Source organism: Parasteatoda tepidariorum, chromosome 1 (genome assembly GCF_043381705.1).
Source record: "Parasteatoda tepidariorum isolate YZ-2023 chromosome 1, CAS_Ptep_4.0, whole genome shotgun sequence".
NCBI classification, from domain to species: domain Eukaryota; kingdom Metazoa; phylum Arthropoda; class Arachnida; order Araneae; family Theridiidae; genus Parasteatoda; species Parasteatoda tepidariorum.
The window spans coordinates 72198446-72219451 of NC_092204.1; the positions used below are offsets into that span (position 1 = coordinate 72198446).

The following is a 21006-nucleotide window of genomic DNA, read 5'->3' on the forward strand; positions in this document are numbered from 1 at the left end:
CCTGGCCCATAACGGGCTGTTATATATATATACTTGTTACTATTTCATTAGTTTAAATGGCTTTAATAGACCGAATCATTTGTTTCCATACCAGTAAGTAGCTCAACTTTTTGGTTGGAAATGCTATAGATAAAGGGGAATAGTGAGTTCTTAGATTTTTTTTCTTTCTTATTCTGTTGTAGGGAAGGGTGATGTATCTTAATGTCCTAAATAGGGTGGGAATAAAATGATTAGTTATTTGCTGACTTCCCCTATCTTTAATCCACTTTCTTTGCTTGACCCAATCGGCCATTATCGATGCTTTTAATCCAATTGGAAAAGGTTTTTACGCCCCTTTAGTCTTCTTTTCTATCCTTCCCCCTATCTGATTAGTATCTTTCATTGCCTGACCATGGATAGATCTTAGAATTGAGTTGGTTGAATTGTTGTTTTGAAGTTCACTTTGCGAACAAAGGAAATTTTCAGTTTAAACGTAAATCACGATTTATTCATTTCGAAATTTTATCTTTAATTTTTACGTAAAGGTTCAGACTACAAAGCCATAAGCAATTTCATTTAGTACATGAACACGATTTAAACATTAAATGGTTCTTTGCTCAGGAATCGTAAGATTAAAATTGACTTGAAGCGCTAGAACAATTTCATCATGTGCTTATTAGAAATGTTTGAGGTCCTTTGTACTTAAAATTAGGACAATTCTGCAATTATAATAGTACTAGTTGTTAATTTACGTCACACTAGAACTTCACAATGTGCTATTGGCGACAAACCCCTGAACACCCCTGACAATGATCCGAAAGCATACCCCCACAATTTTGATCCTTTGCGGAGGAGATGGTAGGTTTTGGTACATCCATCACGTGCGGGCGAAGTGAAGAACTTTATGGTAAAACAGTTTAACGAGAACTGACACCGCACACCCTCGGTCCTTTCGCGGGATGATCAAAGAGGTCACTCACCCACACACTGACCGCAAATGCTTGACTTCGGTGTACGATTCTTCTATTTTGTAAGCAAATTTTGCTAAATTAACGTTTCTACAATTGTTAGCCACCTAATCCTCATCCTTATTTTCCTTAAGATCTATAGCAAACGAGTTTGTATTCGGTTCATAATTAAATCCAGCTCTTGTGCAATTGAACTTAAAATTGAATCAATCAATCAATTTTATTACAGTTCGGAGAATTTTGAAACTATATTAAGCTATAATCCAATCACGCATCACAGAATATTATTTTTTTAAACTAGTTTAAAGAAAACTCAATAATTTTCTAAACTTTTATAACTGATTAATGAACTTAATAATTAAGATTAATGAGCATAATACCACAATAATAACATTAAAAGTATTCTATTATGCACAACAACAGCAAAAAACTCGATAAAGCTCACACAATTTATTCCAGTTAGCTTCGCAGTTTTTCCACCTGTTTTTTAATGCTCCTTACTAATAAAAAAAATCTCTCCGAAAAGTGATATAAAATAATAACGAAAGGTCAGAATTAAATATACATCTTTTCCTTAAGATATGTAGCAAACGTAGTTATCCATTCCTTGCAGTAGTGGCGCGATGGGAACTGATTATGGTAATGAAGCAACGGCGTATCAGGTTTCCTGTTGAATAATCATGAGCTTTTCTTGAATGAAAGAGAATTGCACCCACCCAAAGGAGGGGGCGGACGAAAGAGTGAGAAAAAAAAAGAGACAGCACAAAGCCGGGTGATTTAAATGCAATGAGTAGTGTGTTAACGGTAGATTAAATGTGTGTCTCTTAACGTGATATAAGTTACAGTTAACTGGTTATGTAATTTGATTAATAAATCGGGTTAATGAGAGTGTTCCATTTGTAGATTCGAATCGAAAGCTCTTTTTGTTTGTGAGTGATAGGGTTGAGGGACGGTTAATTGGCAACTTGGAGATTCAGAAATACACACTTCGCGAAAAACTTAATTTTTAGGTTCACCATATAAACAGTTCTATTTCTTTTTATGTAAATTACATTTCAGTTTAATGAGTTGTTTTTATCATATTAACAACTATAAAGAAAAAAAATATCGCCTTTTGTAGAGGGTACAGTAAATTAATATCTACGTAGTTTTTTTTAAATATTAAATTAGAACAACTATTACATTTTAACTTAATAAACCATTAACTTTTCTTAATATATCTAAAATGAAGTGCAATAAAATGTATTCATGATTTTTTTTAAAAAAAACTATGTATTTACATTGAGGAGTCGCAATGGCTCAGTGGTTAAGATACTGAATTGTCATTGTGAAGAACTGGGGTTCGATCTCCGATGGTGGCTTAAAGCACACCCAGCTTCAGATCGATGAGTACCAGCTTGTCTGGAAAGTGAAGGTGACCTGTGTGCATTGCCACAATCATGCCGTTTGTCACGAAATTGTGGAGCCTTAACCTCCATGACTCTCCTGGCCCATAACGGGCTGTTGAGGGAATGCTTTTTATTTATAATGAGTGAATATTGCACTTCAGTTGTGATTTGATGAAGGGTGGTGACTGAAATTCCATATCCACATTCTAAAATTTTGAACAGCTTCATCTGTATGTGGTGTCGTGGTATAATAAAAAGGCTATACACTACAAGACAATACCACGTATGAACCACCCGGTAAAAAACTGCTGAATTAGCATTATTAACAAAACGAGCATCACAAACTAAGCTACACACAAACTGCTAGCATCCCAAACAAAACGAAGATAGAAAGAAAAAGTGAATTACGAAGTGATAGAACATAACTGATTTAGTACGAATTTGTGGACATTTAATGACAAGAATTGTGCAATTTTAGTAGTTTGCATAAAAATAAGTAATTTTTGCTCTCAGAAATTAATACTACTGGGAAAAAATGTAACTGTAATATTTGACTCGTAGATTTTATTACCTTTTTATTAATGTTTATGACATGATTAGACACAATCATGCGACAAACATTAATTGCAAGTAATACAGTTGATGACTATAGTGTAATATTATCGCATCCAAATTGCACAGCTAAAAAGTTTGCAAACTTTTAAATCTTCTTGATAACAAGTCATTAAAGATATATTATTGTATTTTAATAGATTAAATATCCATCACCAATTTGCTATAATGGTATGAATAATTAATCTATTAAAATATTGCTTTGTGACTGATTCATTTTACTACTGTCTGATAGGCTATGAAATTGGAAAACAGAACCCTAAATATTAATGTGTTTCTTCAAAAAAGAGCTTGTTTATAATTCAATACTAAAGTTTGATTAAAATAATTAAATATCAATCACCAATTTGCTTTTTTGCTATGAATAATTAACCTATTAAAATATTGCTTTGGGGTTAATGCATTTACTATCTCAAAGGCTAACAAACAGTAAAAATTGTAAATTGTAATACACTCTATAACAAAAAAAAAAATCGACGCACCAAGAAGGAGTTGTCCGATTGAAACGAAAATTGGTGGATAGGAAGACAATGTACAGAATAGTAATTGATTAAAATTTCAAAACAATTGAATAATTTATTGCAGAGTAACAGTAACAAGTTCAATAAGGTGTTGACCCGCCTCTAGCCTGGATACAAGCTGCCACACTTCGTGGCATAGACCGATAAAGCTCCCGGATGGTTTCTTGCGGTATTTCCTGCCAAATTCGATCCAATTGTCGAACGAGGTCATCAACATTCCGTGCCAGATGCAATCGCCTTCCCATCATATCCCAGACATGCTCGATGGGAGAGAGATCTGGTGATCTAGCAGGCCAAGAAAGAGTTTGACAAGCTTGCAGACAGTTCGTAGCAACACGTGCAGTATGTGATCTGGCATTGTCCTGCTGAAAAACCAGCCCAGGTCGCTGCAAAAGGAACGGTAGCAAAACAGGTCTTAGGATGTCGTCGACGTACCGCTGTGCAGTAAGTGTACCTCTAATGACGACCAAAGGGGTTCGGCTGTCAAAGGAAATGGCACCCCAAACCATAATGCCTTGTTGAGGGCCGGTGTGGCGTACAATAGTGAAGGCAGGATCCCCCCTCTACCCTGTGCGTCTCCGAACACGTCTTCGATGATCGTCAGGACGCAGTTGGAAGCGGGATTCGTCGCTAAAGACTATACGTCCCCAGTCGGCATCATTCCAGCCATATCTGTTCAAAACATTCATGCATACGAAATTTCAAAGCAATCGGATGATTGCTTCTTGGTGCGTCGATTTTTTTATTAAAGAGTGTATGTTGTAAATTTAAAAAGATTAATCATTTACAGAGATATAACATTAATTATTTGCTTAATACATAATTTATTTGCAGTTCAACGTATAGTTCGACTCAATTGATTGAATATCCATCTCCAATTTGATTTTAAGGCATAAATAATTAGTCCATTCAGATTTGTCCAAGTGATTGCGTTATTTTCCATCTACTAGATTAATTTGTAAGAGAAATCGGATTTATATTTAGAAACAGAAATTTTGGTTAGAACTGTAACATTAATGTACTAGTTCAATACGTAGTTTGATTTATTCATCATACTCAAGTGATGTGTACATTTTTCGCCTCTGTAGTAAGAAAATGGATTTGTTTGGGGGTAGTAGGTAGATAAAAACCGCATCAGAAAAGAGCGCGTGAAGAAAACAGATGTTTGGGCGGCGAAAATGCCCCCCACCTCTAAAAAGTATTCAAATATTAGATAAAAAGAATAATATATATATATATACAAAAAAGAAAAAAAAAACAGAAATACACATCATACAACCATCGTTTGCCGAATACCGTAAGACATTATGGCGTGACCTACATGCATCACCAGGAATAACTGAACAATCCTCCTGGTTTGTTCGTGTTGTTCGAAATAAAAAATTTAAAATTGAGAGTAAAATAAAAAAGAATATTTTTTTTTCAAGCTTACATTGTAATTTTGATTTTTTCCCTCCCTGTCTTATCATGAAGTAGGGTAAAATTTTAAAATATTTTTTTGTAACTCAACACTTTTTCCCCGGCATCTTCTCGATGGAAGACAAGGCCACTGTAATTACATTTTTTTTTTATAAACATACAATATCACGCGAGTTTTTGAAATTTGGAAAAAGGCTTTATAATCCTTACTCTTTGGGATATGAGGGAAATAGAGTTAGAGACGAAGAAGTCCTCAAAAACAATTCATGTACTATTTCTGGTTACTTTTTAAGAGTCTGGATCAGTGGCTCACTAAAAGTGTTGCTCGGAACCTTAATTTACAGCGGAAGGATCACAGGGGTTACTAGAATTAAGATTTTTTTAACGTGTAATAATTATATTTATATCCAATCAATTATCTATTATTATTTTTTAATATTTTGATTGGCTATTTTGAATTTCTTAGTACTCCAGAACCATAGCTAAGATTGTGATATTTGGACAGCGTTTGAAACCCCCGATCCAAAAAAAAAAGAAGGAGGGAAACGTTTAAAAATTTATATTATATCGTTCGGTAGAAATGTTTGAAAAATTATTATTTAACTATTTATTTCTTTTTGCATTAGTTTAACATTAGCCACTGTTACTAATAAAATTGTAAACGATTCTGTTTCAGATTTTATACCACGTTGTTTAATGTTTTATCATTTTTTGCAAATTCAGTGATCGACGTGATCGGTGCTACGCCATCGAATTACCATTTCTAATGATATCTGATTTCACGTGTTTATTTTGTTTATAATTGAGCTTCTAAAACGTATTTTCATGGAGCTAAATAATTAAAAATCAACAAAATAATTGAAATAAAGAAAAATAAATAGTGTACGAGAAAACAAAATAATTATTTCTTATTCATGCAGAACCGTAGAAAATTAGTTTTTTTTTTTAAAAAAATGTAAAATTATATTTATTTTGCTCATTTTTAGCAGATGCATACACAAATAAAAAATGTGTCCCATATTTAAAATATGTTATACATGAATGCAAAATATATTCATAATTAGTAGTAAAATATATTCATAATTAGTAGTAAAATATATTCATAAAAGTTAGTAGTCCATCCATCCCTTTTTCTTCTTTTCACATAGTATGTTCTTATCTGGTTATGAACTTTTTGTCATATATAATACCGGAGTACCGTTAAAAGAAGCTCGATCAATTAGCTCGATCCCATAGCCGAAAAAAATTAGGATTTTGACTTCTCACGTTACTTGTATTTCATTCTATTTTGTAATTGTCAATTAAGCGGTTGATTGAAATGGTCCAATTGCTCTATTGCCAGTTATATTTAGCCCCGCAACTATATTTAATGTATTGTGCTTGTTTTTTAAGCTACTTTTATTTTTATTCTTATTTTTAGTGCATATTCTTTTAATATCAAGAATTTTTAAATATCAAGAATGTTGTTTAATACCATAAATGTATCATTAGTTTTAATAAATAGTTAGTAGAATCAATAATAAATAAATATAATGAAATAATAGAATAATAAATAAATATATAGTTAGTTTTTCAATGCATATTTTTTACAAAAAAAATTCAATTTCACTGACTTAACTTTCAATGATTAATTTCCTTTTGTCTATATTTGTATTAAGTATTTTTTTCTTTCTAATTTCAGATAAATATTTTAGGTTGTTTTTGCCCTTCATTACCGGTAAGTACTTTTTTTCAAAGAAATTTTTTTTTTACAAATTCACAAAAATTTTTCAGAAATTGAATATATTTTGTAAAAGATGACTATTGTAAACAATTTTTAAATGTTAATGAAACACAACATGGAGCTAAATTATTGAATAATTTATTCAAACTCACTGAATTGACACGAGGATTGAATCTGTATAATACTTTTGTATACATTATACTGAAATAAATAAAAGTTGTATATTTAAAATACGGAGAAAAAAAATTAAAAATAAATACTAATAAGCATTGAATTTTTTTATTATAGCACATACGTGATTGAATTTATTATGGTTTTTTTTTTCAGGAAATATTTTTGTGCATTATGAAAACTTAGCTACTGAAACACGTACAATAAGTTTAATATATAATTAATTATATTAAACTAGCAGCAAACATTGAGACTATCATAGTCAGAAAACTTAAATGAGACCTTCGTGTTTGGGGCTAGCAATGAGCCACTGTGTACATAAGTAATGGACTAGATTGTAACTTTTTATGTTTGAATTAGTCATTTTTTTTCTTCTTATCCATAATCAAATAGACTAAACGAAAACAAAGATCGTGGATTTTTATAATATCGCTATTTAAGCAGTGAAAGTTTGAAAAATTTTTTTTCACCCTATCCCCAATTTAATTATTCACACAAAGTGACTAAAGAACTGGTGATGCAAAGAAATCCCCCCTTAAAAAAGTGGAAAAAAGTGACCGATAAACATCAAAATATAGGAAAATATTAAGCGCCAAAGAAAAGATTGTTGGCACTTACTTCTAGATTTCTTGGATTTAGGCCCAAAGAACGTGTACTAAGTCACAAACACAATATATTTTTCTAATCATATAAAGAAAAAATAATAAGCAAAACATTCTGGAAGGTTTCCAGGGATTATACTTTCTTATACTATGCCTATTTTTTAAGTGCATTGCGCCAGTTACTGAAGAACATAAATTTTTGAAAATAATTTAGTGATATTGTTGACAATGCATCAAGTTTTGAAAGCTAAGCCTGTAAGAACGATGTTTATCGTAACGTTCGTTAAAAATGCTTTTGTTTTGATAATAAACGTTTGCGTTATGCATTGCATAAATAAATAAAAAGTAAATAAATGAAAAAGGGAAATAAGTAAAATAAATTAATAATTAAACAAAAATAATAAATTTATTGATGTTTATTGTTTGGAGCAAGTAGTAAGTACATATATATGAAGATTCATTAAATTCTCCTTCAACGCTAATTTCTTTAAACGATTTCATTCTTATCGTAATTGCTGTATTATTATGTAATATACTAATATTAATATGTTAATACAGATATTATTGTTTTTGAATTTTTATAAATTAGAGTTAAGAAAAAATCTGAAGACAATGAAATTAAAATTTTGATCAAAATTTGTATCAGTTTCGAATACTTTGATTTGAATATAATTTACTATCATCTGATTTGAATACACAAGAGAAAAAAATTCTGGTAAAATTACCGTTTTATGAGGCAATAATATGTCTAGTAAAAAAAGAAATAAATAAAAAATAAAGCATAATTCTGGTTAATAAAACCAAAATATACGGTATTTAAATATTCATTATGGGATTTTTCCGTTCACGTGGTAGCGGTTAATTGGAAATTGTAGTTTTTAAAATTATACGTCTTATTACCCCACATTAAGTTAAAAATACAGAACTGAAAAGTAAATTTCACCAGATAAATGCCATGCCATGTTCTAAAGTATCATGATAAAATTACCAAATTTGACTACACTCTCCAAATATAATATATTATAAGACCATATTTTCTTGCTATTTTTACCAAAATCATCACCAAAGCGCTTCGTAAAGAAATTACCGAGCTTTTTGGCGTTCACATGGAGCCAGAAACATGATGAATTTTACCATATTCTGGCACTCTTGACCATACTTTTTTTTCTTCTTTTTCCCATACTTAATATAATTTGTTAATTTAATTTCCTAATTCGGCGATTCGAATTTATATCAAAATAGTAGCCTTATTCGATTTCCAAAGTTCGACTTAGTTGATTCATATCATAAATTTCGTTCGTGATTTAAATTGCAGTAATTATGATCTTATTTAAATTGATGATTTAGTTTGCTTAACTGTTCTTTAAATCACTTCCATTGTTTGAACACTTAATTATTGAAAAATATGAACAATTACGAAAATAACAATTGAGCTAAAAACACATTTTTTTATAAAAAGTTTTGCAATTATTTTTTATTATCATTTAATTTCTATATTCTACAAGCATGTTTCAGGTTTATTTGAGAAATATAGATTTATTATAATTTATTTGCTGCAAAAAAGGGAATTAATGTTTCAAAATAAGGCTTTCTCAAAAGATTCCATAGATTCAAATCCATAGATTTAAAGATCCAGCATATTAGAGTCAGATTACTGATCTGATCCCTCAGAGGTGGAACGTTTTTAATCGACTTTAAATGTGATTGCTTGACTATTACAAAATAAATATGAAACAAGCAGATGAAAGGGAATCATATTCTTCAAAGCTTTGCTATCATATAATGCTCACTTGATTTCTCCTTTTTTTATATTTATAAAATTAAACTGCGAAATATGAGTATAATTTGATTAATTTGTCATGAAAATGAGAATACTGTTCCAAAATTAGGCATTTCTAAGTACGATTTTTACTTTCTCTCTTCCGCAATTCGAATCAATGGATTTAAAGGTTTTATTTATTTCATTTAATTACTTAAGAATTGATGATTTATTTCATTTAATTACTTAAGAATTGAGGATTTATTTCGTTTAATTACTTAAGAATTGCTGATTTATTTCATTTAATTACTTAAGAATTGATTATTTATTTCATTTAATTACTTAAGAATTTATGATTTATTTCATTTAATTACTTAAGAATTGCTGATTTATTTTTCAATATACTCTAAATTACTGCAATCGTTTATTACTTAATTATAGCAAAATAATTACAAAGTACGGAAATGAGGGAACTTTTTAAATTTTACAAATACTTGTTATACACTTGATTTCTATTTGCTACTCATTAAGTTTCAACTTAATCTTATAAATATAAACATTGATATGATTTATTTGCCACAGAAATGTCTGGAAATGAGACTTTTCCAAATACGACATTTCTCTCTCTCTCCATAAATAGCCGATCTGACTCTATACTCTTTAAATCACGATCTATTGCTGATCATTGAAGGGGAATACAGGGGAACGGGGCGTGATGAATCTGATAACTGCGCCCCAGCAATTTATCCACTGACCAGTCGGTTGCGGCTGCTTTGTCTGGCAGTCAGAATGACCCCTTTGGGTACCCGGGGGACTCGTAATGAGGCTATACAAACGCCAATGGTCATTCGCCCACTCTGAAAGGGAAAGATCGACGTGAAAGCAACAATGTGGAATTGCTCTCGGATAACTCAGAATTCAATTTGGGCAACTTATGCTCAATCTGATGGAAACAATTTATTTTCATTTTATGTCGACTAATTCTCGCTTCTTCTAAAAATTAGTGAAAGAACATGTCAAGTCACTCTTTAGAGTATTTTTTACTTATTTAAATAATAATTTTAATAACGTATAGAAACATGAAGAAACTGTTTATAAAATGCTTTTCCTCTATTAAAAACAGCCTTATTTGAAGACATGAAAGAATAATTAAGTACCCTTGAAAAACAAATTTTAAATAAAGGTATAACCATTCATTTTGTGGATGCTTTACATACTCATTTAACTTATAATCAATGATTTATCTTCAAAAAGTAGTTAAACTGTTTAATTTTTTAAAAATTTAAGAAAAAATTGAAAAAATTCAAAATTTGTAAATCTTTTTCAAATTTTTTTTTTCTTAGTGCTTACAATATTTATTTTGACAATTTTGTGCATTCATTGGTTGATATATCGATTAGAACAGTTTTTATAAATTGCTTTGTGAAAAAGAAAAAAAAAGTTAAAAATTCTTGTTAGGTATATATAACGTGCTGTAAGAATTGAAATACCTCATAAAATGCCTATTCCATGCACAGTTTAAATAAGTGTATTATACTTAAGATAAAAAGTTTACTTCAAAGCTTTTTCTTGAATGGAAAAAATTGCTTAGGGATTTAATTAAGATTAAAATACAAAATTATCATCTATGAGAAAAAGCACTTTAAAATCTATCTGCTGATCAAGTTTCTGTTTTATGGCAATCTGAAATCATTTATAACTTTTTAAAAAATGTAGATATAGAGATGATTTTTTTCAATTTATTTAAAATAGTTTGAAGTTTTATTGTAAGCAATTAAAAAATATCGATATTTTGGTCATTTTTTGGGTACTGTAACTCCTTGAAGGTTTTATATTTATATTTGTGGTCCTTGCTGTATGAACGTACCTATTATTACATTATGTTCTATATTATGGTCACGTTTTTTAACTTGATATAATATGCTATAATTATAGCGTGTTACTAAATAGAGAACGCTCTAGTACGCAAATTAGGAAGCTTTTTTCCCGTGGGGATTCATGCAGAAGAATCAAGTAGCTGTTTCAATACGTTGAGTTTTACTTTAAGTTTATTGATTTCGTTTGTTTTTAAGGTAATTTTTGAGCATGAATTGAAAAGATATAGCAGAGCTAAAGTAATGTACAAATTATTAATTAACTCATATAATTGAAAAACAACCCCTTTTGTAATATTCTACTCTTTTCTTTGCCAACTATTGTCTGAGACTTGGAATAACAATTTAGTTACAACTTTACGTACCTCGTACCTTTGAATAAAACATTATCTACTTACCTAAATCGTACCTCGTGTGCATTCTTAAATTTTACCTTACTATTCAGGAGCAACGTAACAACTTCAGCTTTTAAACAGGTCGATTTTCAAGTCATCTAAACTGAGATTACAACCAAATTGCCGAAAAGGGACTGAGAACTATTTCTGGATTAATTTTCTCGTGAGTAAGGCCTACAATGAGATTGTAACAACTGAGAACTCTGTTTAACAGGATTTAATTATTCTAGTGCATTGATGTTTAATTAAACTGTGTGTGACTTTTTGGTAAAAGAAAACCTCCATCTATACGCGAATCAATTAGAAATGCCAGTAAATTCAATGAGATCCTTATAATGTACATATATATTTTTTTATTCCCAAGAAAAAAGTAAAAGGCATGAGCCTTCTGGTTAGACAAGTTAAGATTTAACAATTATTGGTTAGTAATGTGATTTTATAGGCGATCTGTCCCCGCCTAGTGTTTTCTATTAGGTTGTTCGGAAAGTGATAACGCGTTTTTTTAAAAATTGAAATAACAATTTTCTTATAGTAAATAATAGTTTTATTGAATTTACTGTCCAGTCAGGTCTAATACCTTTCGCCATCTCTCTGGCATGATTCCGTGAGCATAAAATACTTTATTAGCAAAAAAACTGATCCGGGTGATTTTCGACCACCTTATTTGAAGTAAGTGTTTTACTGTCTAAATAATTTTTGAAGATATCAGAACATTTCTCATCCCCAATGATGATACGCTTCAAAAGTGGATAATTTTCTTGACGTTTGAGAAGCAAGTTGCAAATGTCAACATGACGGCACAAATTTATTTCGGTAAGAACATGACGAATCCTTATGTCGATATTTGAGATTAAACCTTAGGCTTTTCAAATGATTATGAACGATCCAGTTCGATAAATTTAATGTCTCAACTATCTCACAAGTTTTTATTCACTGGTTTGCATTAACTAATGCCTTTATTGTGTCTTCATTTGCTTAAACTGGCGTGGTGTATCATCGTGCATCTTAATAGGAATATTTCCGGATTGAAATTATGCAAATCAGTTTTGTCAGTGGCATACTGCCAATACATCTACTCCATACACATCGGGTAATTTTTTTTTCTGCTTGAGTATCATTTTTACCTTTTCGATAACAAAAAAGTAAAATATACCGAAAATAATGCTTTTCACTTTTCATATTTGAAAGGGCACATACCAAAAACTATTGCGTAGAATCAATTGAACTTTTTCACAAGCAAGCCTTGCTATGCCAGCTGTCAAAATATATTATGATTATGCAGTTTTAATATGAAGTTGGCGGCGAAAAAATATAATTAAGTCTTTTTTAAGGGGAAAAAACGAAATTACTTTCCAATATGAAGGCTTTAATCGAACCAATTTCCCTAATTCCAAAACCCAAGAAGAAGACTTTGTAGCACGTAGCAACAAGTTCTATTATTTTATAGGCTTATAATACTGTTACTGTACTTGTAATATTTCAAAAATTTAATATCACATTTATTATTATGTTATTAAATTGTTTTTAACTGCACGCGATATGTTAATTCACTTACTCATAAATATTTAATATTTTTAAAGTTGATACGATGTAGTACCAATTGTATTTACAGTTTAAGGCAATTTACTATCAGACATATGCGTAGAGAAATATAATCACGGATAGTTTTCCTTTCACATATAATGAATGTGTGAACAAATAGTGTATGCTCTCAATATAAACTCCTCCTATTCTGAAACTAACAACAAATGCTAGTAAAGGAAAATAAAAGTACACTCTGGAGTGTGTTTACGATAATACTTTGCGATGGCAACACACACCTCATAAGGGTCACTTAGAATCAGTATTACAAATTGCTCATTGATTTTAAAAAGCGATAAATTAATTAAACTTACCAATGCTTAACTTGCCAATTAAATTAGTTTTAATTAAACTTACCTGAGATGGTTGATTTTAGGTAGCTTTGGAGATTCGAGAAATAAGAAATTTCTTGTGTATCGACCATCAGTACAAGTGACACTAAAAGCGGGTCTTTGTTCTTTTTCTTTATTAAGCACCTGCGTGAATAATATATCTTAAATCTTTATTTGAATGTTAATTGAGCATTTTAATATCAGAATAAATTTATTTATTGTAAAATAAAGGTTTACCCTTCATAGGCACTTTAGTGGCCTGAAAATGACTCTAATCTTAATTCGCTTTCTTTGAAAATGTCTTCTTTTTTTTTCTTTTTTTTTTAAGTTGCCTTGTTTATTTATCAGTGATCTTATTCGATAAATCGGTAATAAATAGAAATCGCATAGTATTGCATGGCCTGAAATGCCTACTTCATATGAGATAACACGTTGGTGGTTTAATTCATTGGCCTACTAAATTACTTACTTATCAAGCCTAGACTTGTTCTGCTGGGATCAAGTGATGATTTTACTGTATGAGAGCGATGTGATTCAATGGAAGACCTTATCACTCTATTGCTGTAAAACTTGAAAAAGGCCAACTGTAATTTACAACAATATTTGGAACTGGCTATGAAGCCTGTGCAACTGCCTTTATTCAGAATTTCAAAGAGATTCTTTAACACGTAACTGTTAGACAAAGTAAGGTAATTTCTATTACATACAGAGATGCTTATTTTAACATTAATCGCTGACGCTGCAATACTATTACCCCTTCAATTTTTTGTTTCTCTTACAATTTTATCTCTCCGGTAGGGAAACACCCCTGAAAAAATAATTATACATGTTTACTTCTATAGAAGCAATAACTAAAAATTAAGCATTCTAGAAACTCCCAGTTGTTCGTCAAAGGGATCATGGCATCTTGGCAATGCGGTCTGTACACCAGCAACCTAACAACTTTTACTTTTCAAACAAACTAGCAGTGATTGATTTGAAACTGTTACTTTTTTTTCCCATTTTGATGTTTTCGTTATTTTCAGAATGAACATAGAAAGCGCTGGCTAAAGACAAGCTAAACTTGACCTAACAGTTATGAGTAACTGTTTCAAATTCAGATAAGATATGAAAATAGCATATTGCTCGCAAGAAAGCATTATTTCATTCGACTACAAACGCATAAAATATATAGCCTTTCAAAAAAGCTTATTATTCCTTTATCTAGCCTTTCAAAAACGCGTATTATTCCTTTATCTACACATTCTATGCAACTTTTAAATTTATAGATTTTAAACAATCAATCCTTTCTAAAACAAACACGATTTAGTTATAAACAATTTTTCCCCTAAATTAATTCTTTAACTATTGCCTATGAGGAAGAGAATGTACAAAGAATCGCCTTTGTAATCCATGATCGAAAACGAAAAGAAAGAAAAAGAAGTTTTTTTTATGAATGTCCAGATCAGATGAAAGTAAAACGGAGGAATAGCCCAAAGAAAAGAATCTGAAAATAAAAGTGATAGGGGCAAGATAAAGAAATATTCTTCTGTGCCGGACGCGCGAAAGTCGTCGAAGAGACGAATATAAGACCGGACGGTCCTTGATGGTCTGGCGGCTTTGAGTCCACGTCCCATGAGTCCAGCCACTTACCGTCGACAACGATTCTCATGAATTTTTCATCGGATCAGGGTGCCGACGCTTGGGGGTGGGGGAATGAAGTGATGAAAGCGGTCATCTCTTAGAATCTCTTCCTCTGAAAATCCCCCTCTAAGTAAAAATGGTGTAAGTTTTCAGCATAAGCTAGGATAATGCGACATACGTATTGTTGGAGGTGATTCCGACTAGATGAATAACATAGAATAATTTAGAAATACTATGTAAAATTCGATTTTTATTATAAGGTAATAAATATTAAGATAATACATATTATTGATGAAATCATCGATTACACCCGTCAACGAAAAATAAGTAAACAAATATATTTCGTTAAACTTATTTTTAATTTTATTTAAATTAACTACCCCTAAAGCATTTAAACCGTTATAAAGGACAGAATATTAATTGTAAGAGAACTGAATTAAATTAAATGAAGTTTATAAAAGTAAATTAATTAAAGTTTATTAAAAATGTGGTGCACTTCATTTTTATGAAAATGCAGCATCCCGCAAAATCGATACTTCTTATAATGATTAAATGAGTAAAGTTTCATAAATTTATAATTTTTAATTGTTAAATCGTTATTCCTCTAAAAGTATTGATAATTAGATAAATTTGAGCACATTCAATTGAAATTTAATTTTTATTAATCAGGATGGTGACACAAGTTTTTTTAGATAGCACCAGTATAAATCATTTAAATTAAGTTCTTATAAAATGAATAAATGCATGAACAAACTATTCATTTAGCAAAAAAGTGTTTTCTTTCTGTAGATGTAACAAAATATATTTTTGGATTGTGCTTCCTAGCCAAATAAAAGTTGAATAAGTTATTCTGGTATTTATTGTTTGAGTTTTAAGATAACATTTTAAACTGAAAAGGCCAAGGTCTATTGCTTAAGTAAGCTGAGCAACTCAAATCATATTTTACTTTTATAAAAATACTTTATTAAAAATTTAGAAAAATGGCAAATTGATTCCTCAAAATTAATCCAAAATTAATTTTATTTAAAAACTATTTTTAAAGCTTGTTTTTATGAAATAAAAATTTTTTGAAAAAATTTAACAATGAAGATGTAACGTTTTGACAGCTCTATATTAGGAATATACATAGGAATTTTGAAGATATTCATTTATATAGATTTGTCTGGTAGATTTCGGTTCAATACAATTTACACTTGGCTATTTAAATGTTTTTATAAGTGATTGTTTTAGTACACCTCCAAAAAAGATGTTTAACAGGCTATTCTAAAATTACCTTAATTAATGTATTTATAATTAAAATCATTTTCAAATTGAAGAAGAAAAAAGAACATCAACATGTGGTGGTCGCAAATTTATATTTAAGCAATGTAAACAAAAAACACCCTTTTTAAATCTTACGAATCACGTTATATAAAAAACCTGTTGGGTCGTTGAATAAAACAGAGAGGATTTGAAAGACTGTAATTCGTAACACTTTCAAGTTTCAACAGACAATCAAACAGGTTTTGATATTTTGTACACAAGCTTTTCTCAATAGTAATTTGTTAGAATTTGAAGGCGTATTTCTTTTTCGTGCTTTGCTTTCGTTTTGTTCTTATTTAAACATTAATTTGCGATCCAAAATGAAAGTGTAGTTTTTTATCATATGTTTGTATATTTTATTTTTTTAAATTTTTTTCCAACGAATTCTAATAATATATCTATTGAGTGGTTATGACGGAACGTCTTGCATCTGACTTGATCTAATACAAGAAGAATATCAATACCAGCGAAACTTGATACTCTAGATCTTAATAGATGAAGTGCATTAAGAGTATTCAGATGTCAACGAATTTCTAAACAAGTTTTAATTGCGCAATTTCTCTGTATGGTCTTCATCTTATGGCCTTGAAGTGTATTATTTTTAATGAAGGAACGTTACTTTTATAACTTCTTCATCATGATATTATTTTATCTATCATGATACTATCATGATATTAGCTTATCCACCATGATACTATTATGATGGTATATTTGTATCTATCGTGATACTATTATGATGGCAATTTTGTATCTATCGTGATAATGTTATGATGGAATTTTATTTTAATTATATTATTACATTTGTGCACATATTATATTAATTTAAAGTAACATAAAAAAGATTTGATGTCTATTTCGATGTTACATATTCAAATACCTGACATACCTGATACACTCACATACCCACATATCTGACATACCTGGAACACTCACATACCCATATACCTGATAACATACATGATACACTCCTATACCCACATACCTGACATACCTGATACACTCACATGCCCACATACCTGATGACATACTCACATTCGTGATTCTCACCTGATTTTTGCTATGATAAATCTATGATTCAAATCTAGACATTACTTCATTTACAGATTTGCAAACTACTACAGAACCGAAAACAGCCGATACTTTATTTACTTTTCAACTTTTTTAAATAAAGGAAATATAATTCTCTGTATCCCCTTCCTTTTTTTCAAATTTTTTTTAATTTATTATTTTTTTTGAAAAGTATGCTACTTTTATACCTTTTCTCATTATAACATTAATTTATTTATCATGATACTATTAATGATGGTATCTTGGTATCTATCATGATACACTTACGATAGTATTTTTGTATCTATCATGATATAATTTTTTATTTATCCATCATGATACTCTAATAACAGTATTTTTGTATCTATCATGATATTATTTTTTTTATCTATCATGATACTCTAATGAGAGTATTTTTGTATCTATCATGATATTATTTTTTATTTATCCATCATGATACTCTAATAACAGTATTTTTGTATCTATCATGATATTATTTTTTTTATCTATCATGATACTCTAATGATAGTATTTTTGTATCTATCATGATATTATTTTTTTATCTATCATCATACTCTAATGATAGTATTTTTGTATCTATCATGATACTCTAATGATAGTATTTTTGTATCTATCAGGATATTATTTTTTTATCTATCATAATATTTTAATGATAGTATTTTTGTATCTGACATGATATTATTTTTTATCTATCATGATACGCTAATGATATTATTTTTGTATCTATCATGATATTATTTTTGATTTTATAATGTTTTGATAAAATCAGATATAACGACGGGAAAAGTCATTTTCAATGTAATCCTATCTCAGATTCTCGATTTCCAAACCACCTCAGATGTCGTGCAATGCTTTCTAAAAGAGAAAAGGCAAATCTGCGATTGAAACACGGAGGTTAAAATATACCTTTTATTTTATTGTTGTTTAAAAAGGCGAAGAATGAAAGGGAGGCAACTTGTGGTGAAATGTTGAAGCCGAAGAGGAACGGAATTGATTCAATTAGACAAACACCAGATGGGACCCCCCTTCTGGCTTTAATTTTTTTCCTTTTTTTTATTCTTTTTGAGAGTCGATCAAGATAAGGTGCTTTCACACGCACCAAATTAAGAAGAAGACAGTAATAGTGGAGGGGGTGAAGGATTCAATTGATTGGTGTGACGTCATTGCGTCAGATGAACTCTTTTAAAATTGGGTAATTTGGATGACGAGGGAACATATGCAAATTAAAGACACACCTGGTCAATGATGTGAAGTAAGTGTAAATAAATTGGGACTATTTTGAAATTTAAGTCTATTTTTATTTTGGGTTCATTATAAATGTAACTAATCTTGTCTATAAATTTGGAATTATTGTTTTCTCATAGAGTCAATGGTTACTTCGTTTACCTTCACCGAGAAAATAAAATTTTATTGAAAAATACATTAAAGTTCCTACAGTTCATATTTTCCTAATTCGGAATAGGATATTTTTAATGTTACAAATACTAAACTAATGATTTTATTTTCACATCATTTTTACGGTGAAGTCATCATTTCTCAATTTAACTCGTAGTTTTCAAGCATATGATATGCTTGTTACGATGCTTAAAAAACTAACTAACGAATGAACGAATGTAGGATAAATAAATAAGGATATGAACAAGGAAAAATGGCAATTAATATTGAGAAATAAATAGTTTTCTAATTAATACTTAAAAAGTGGAAGAAATTTTAATTAGGTAAAAAAAAAGCTATTTGTAAAAATCGATTTGTAAAATCCCCATTTTTAGAGGATGTTATAAATAAATTTCAATAAAAAATAAGGAATAAAATGTGTTTATTATTCACTATGAGATTCAAATTAAAAAATTATTTTTATTTTGATCTAAATAACCAATTATGATTATTATTTTATTAGCATTAGCACAAAAAAGAAGAAAGCACGTTTTGTTTTCATCGCTTAAAACACGAATTTAATACAAAGCAAAAATAAAAAATCTAAAAAATATTTTTTTCTATCTGTATTTTTTGCCAAACTATGCTATTTTTAAGTGTCAGAAACAATGTGAGGTTATTAATCTTTATGTAAGGAGAGCAAAAAGTAAATAAACAACGCATCCAGAATTATTTTTGATTTAATGATTGGATTTTCATGAACTCAAACTTAATGATTTGAGAAGGGGACCTAAAATATGCTTTTAGCTAGTGCAGACGATATTTTAAATTACGAAATAAGACACAAATGTGTATTTTCCCTCGAATTAACATTCCTTTTTTTCGATGGATTTAGGATTACTGACTTCTAAAATATAAGGTGTAGCAGCAATCAGCGAAATATGATCCAAATAATTGGTCAGGAGAGGGATTGAAAGTTTGGATCTCTTAATGTTTATTTTACTTTTTACGTATTTCGCCATATCTCGAATTTTTTTTAACAAATTGAAACATTTTTACACACATTTATAGAATTCATTTATCCAAAAATAATTCCATGCAGAAAAATAATTTGAACTTTTTTTTATAAATTTTTATTATTTTATTGAATAATAGTCGAAATTTTTTTTAAACTGTAAGATATTTTTTTATCATTTAAACGGATGTAACTTTATGTGGCAAAATGCATAGTTTGAAGGAAATCGATTGAATAGTTTCTGAGAAATCGAATTTTAAAAAAAGACAGATATTGAAAATTCAGTAACTATTTCGAACGATTTCATTCGAATTTCGTATTTTGCCATATAATATTACATTCTTTTAAATGATGCAAAAATTTTTGTACCTTGAAATTCAAATATTTTTCGACTATTATTGAATAAAATAATTAAAAATTATAAATAATTATTAAAAATTAATTTTTGCGTGGAATTAACTTTTGAATAAATGCATTTTGAAATTGTGTGCAAAAATTATTCAATTCGTTAAAAAAGTTCGCGAGATGTAGCGAAACAGGCAAAAAATGAAATTAAGATAAACGGGTTCAAATATCTGTTCTCTTGACAAAATTATTGGGACCTTATTTCATAAATTGCGGCCGTATCCTGTATAGTCTGTAAGTCGGAAAGCATAATCTGTCGAAATAATGACATGTTTATTTAGAGAAAGTAAATTTTCATGTCTTATTTCGTTACTTGTGTGCACTAACATTATAACATATCATATATTAGCATATCAGAAGTCACCCCTTCGAACCATTAAGATTGAATCTCAGTTAGTGAAGATCCGATCATTAGATCAAAAGTTATTCAAGATATTTCGTTTTTTTTTTCTTCTTTTTCGCATTGCAGAAATTATATTAATTCAAATACAGAATGCATATTATATTAATTTCAAATTGTTAGCTTAAACATAAGAAAATTCTTTCATTTCTATGGTACACATTCTAAATAAACCTGACTCTAACCACCCTGTTGCAAAACACATCCATGATTCAAATCTAGACATTACTTCATTTCACGATCGGCAAAACTGTTACCGGAACAGAATACACCCAATATTTGATTTACTTTTCAACTTTTCTAACTGAAAGAACTAGAGAACTCCGGAAGAGAAATCAAGAGAGGTCAAAGGACATAAGGGAGAAGTTTACATCCCTTAAAGATTGATGAGAAGGGCACCCCATTTTGTTCCTCCAGCTAACTGATTTACCAGCTGTTGTGAATTTTCACTTAAGTAACGCCCTCCCCGGAGATTTTGCAATTTATTTTACTATA

The 21006-nt window shown here is 29.6% G+C and overlaps 1 protein-coding gene across 6 annotated transcripts in view; it reads left to right on the plus strand.

The window, feature by feature from the left end:
* Positions 1-21006, plus strand: part of LOC107447961 (silk gland factor 3) — a 463042-nt gene that overhangs the window by 327946 nt on the left and 114090 nt on the right. For all 6 annotated transcript variants that reach the window (XR_011638030.1, XR_001584597.3, XM_071187006.1 and 3 more), the window contains one exon: positions 6569-6604. The gene's annotated coding sequence lies outside the window, so the exon portion shown is untranslated. The remainder of the gene's footprint in view (positions 1-6568; positions 6605-21006) is intronic.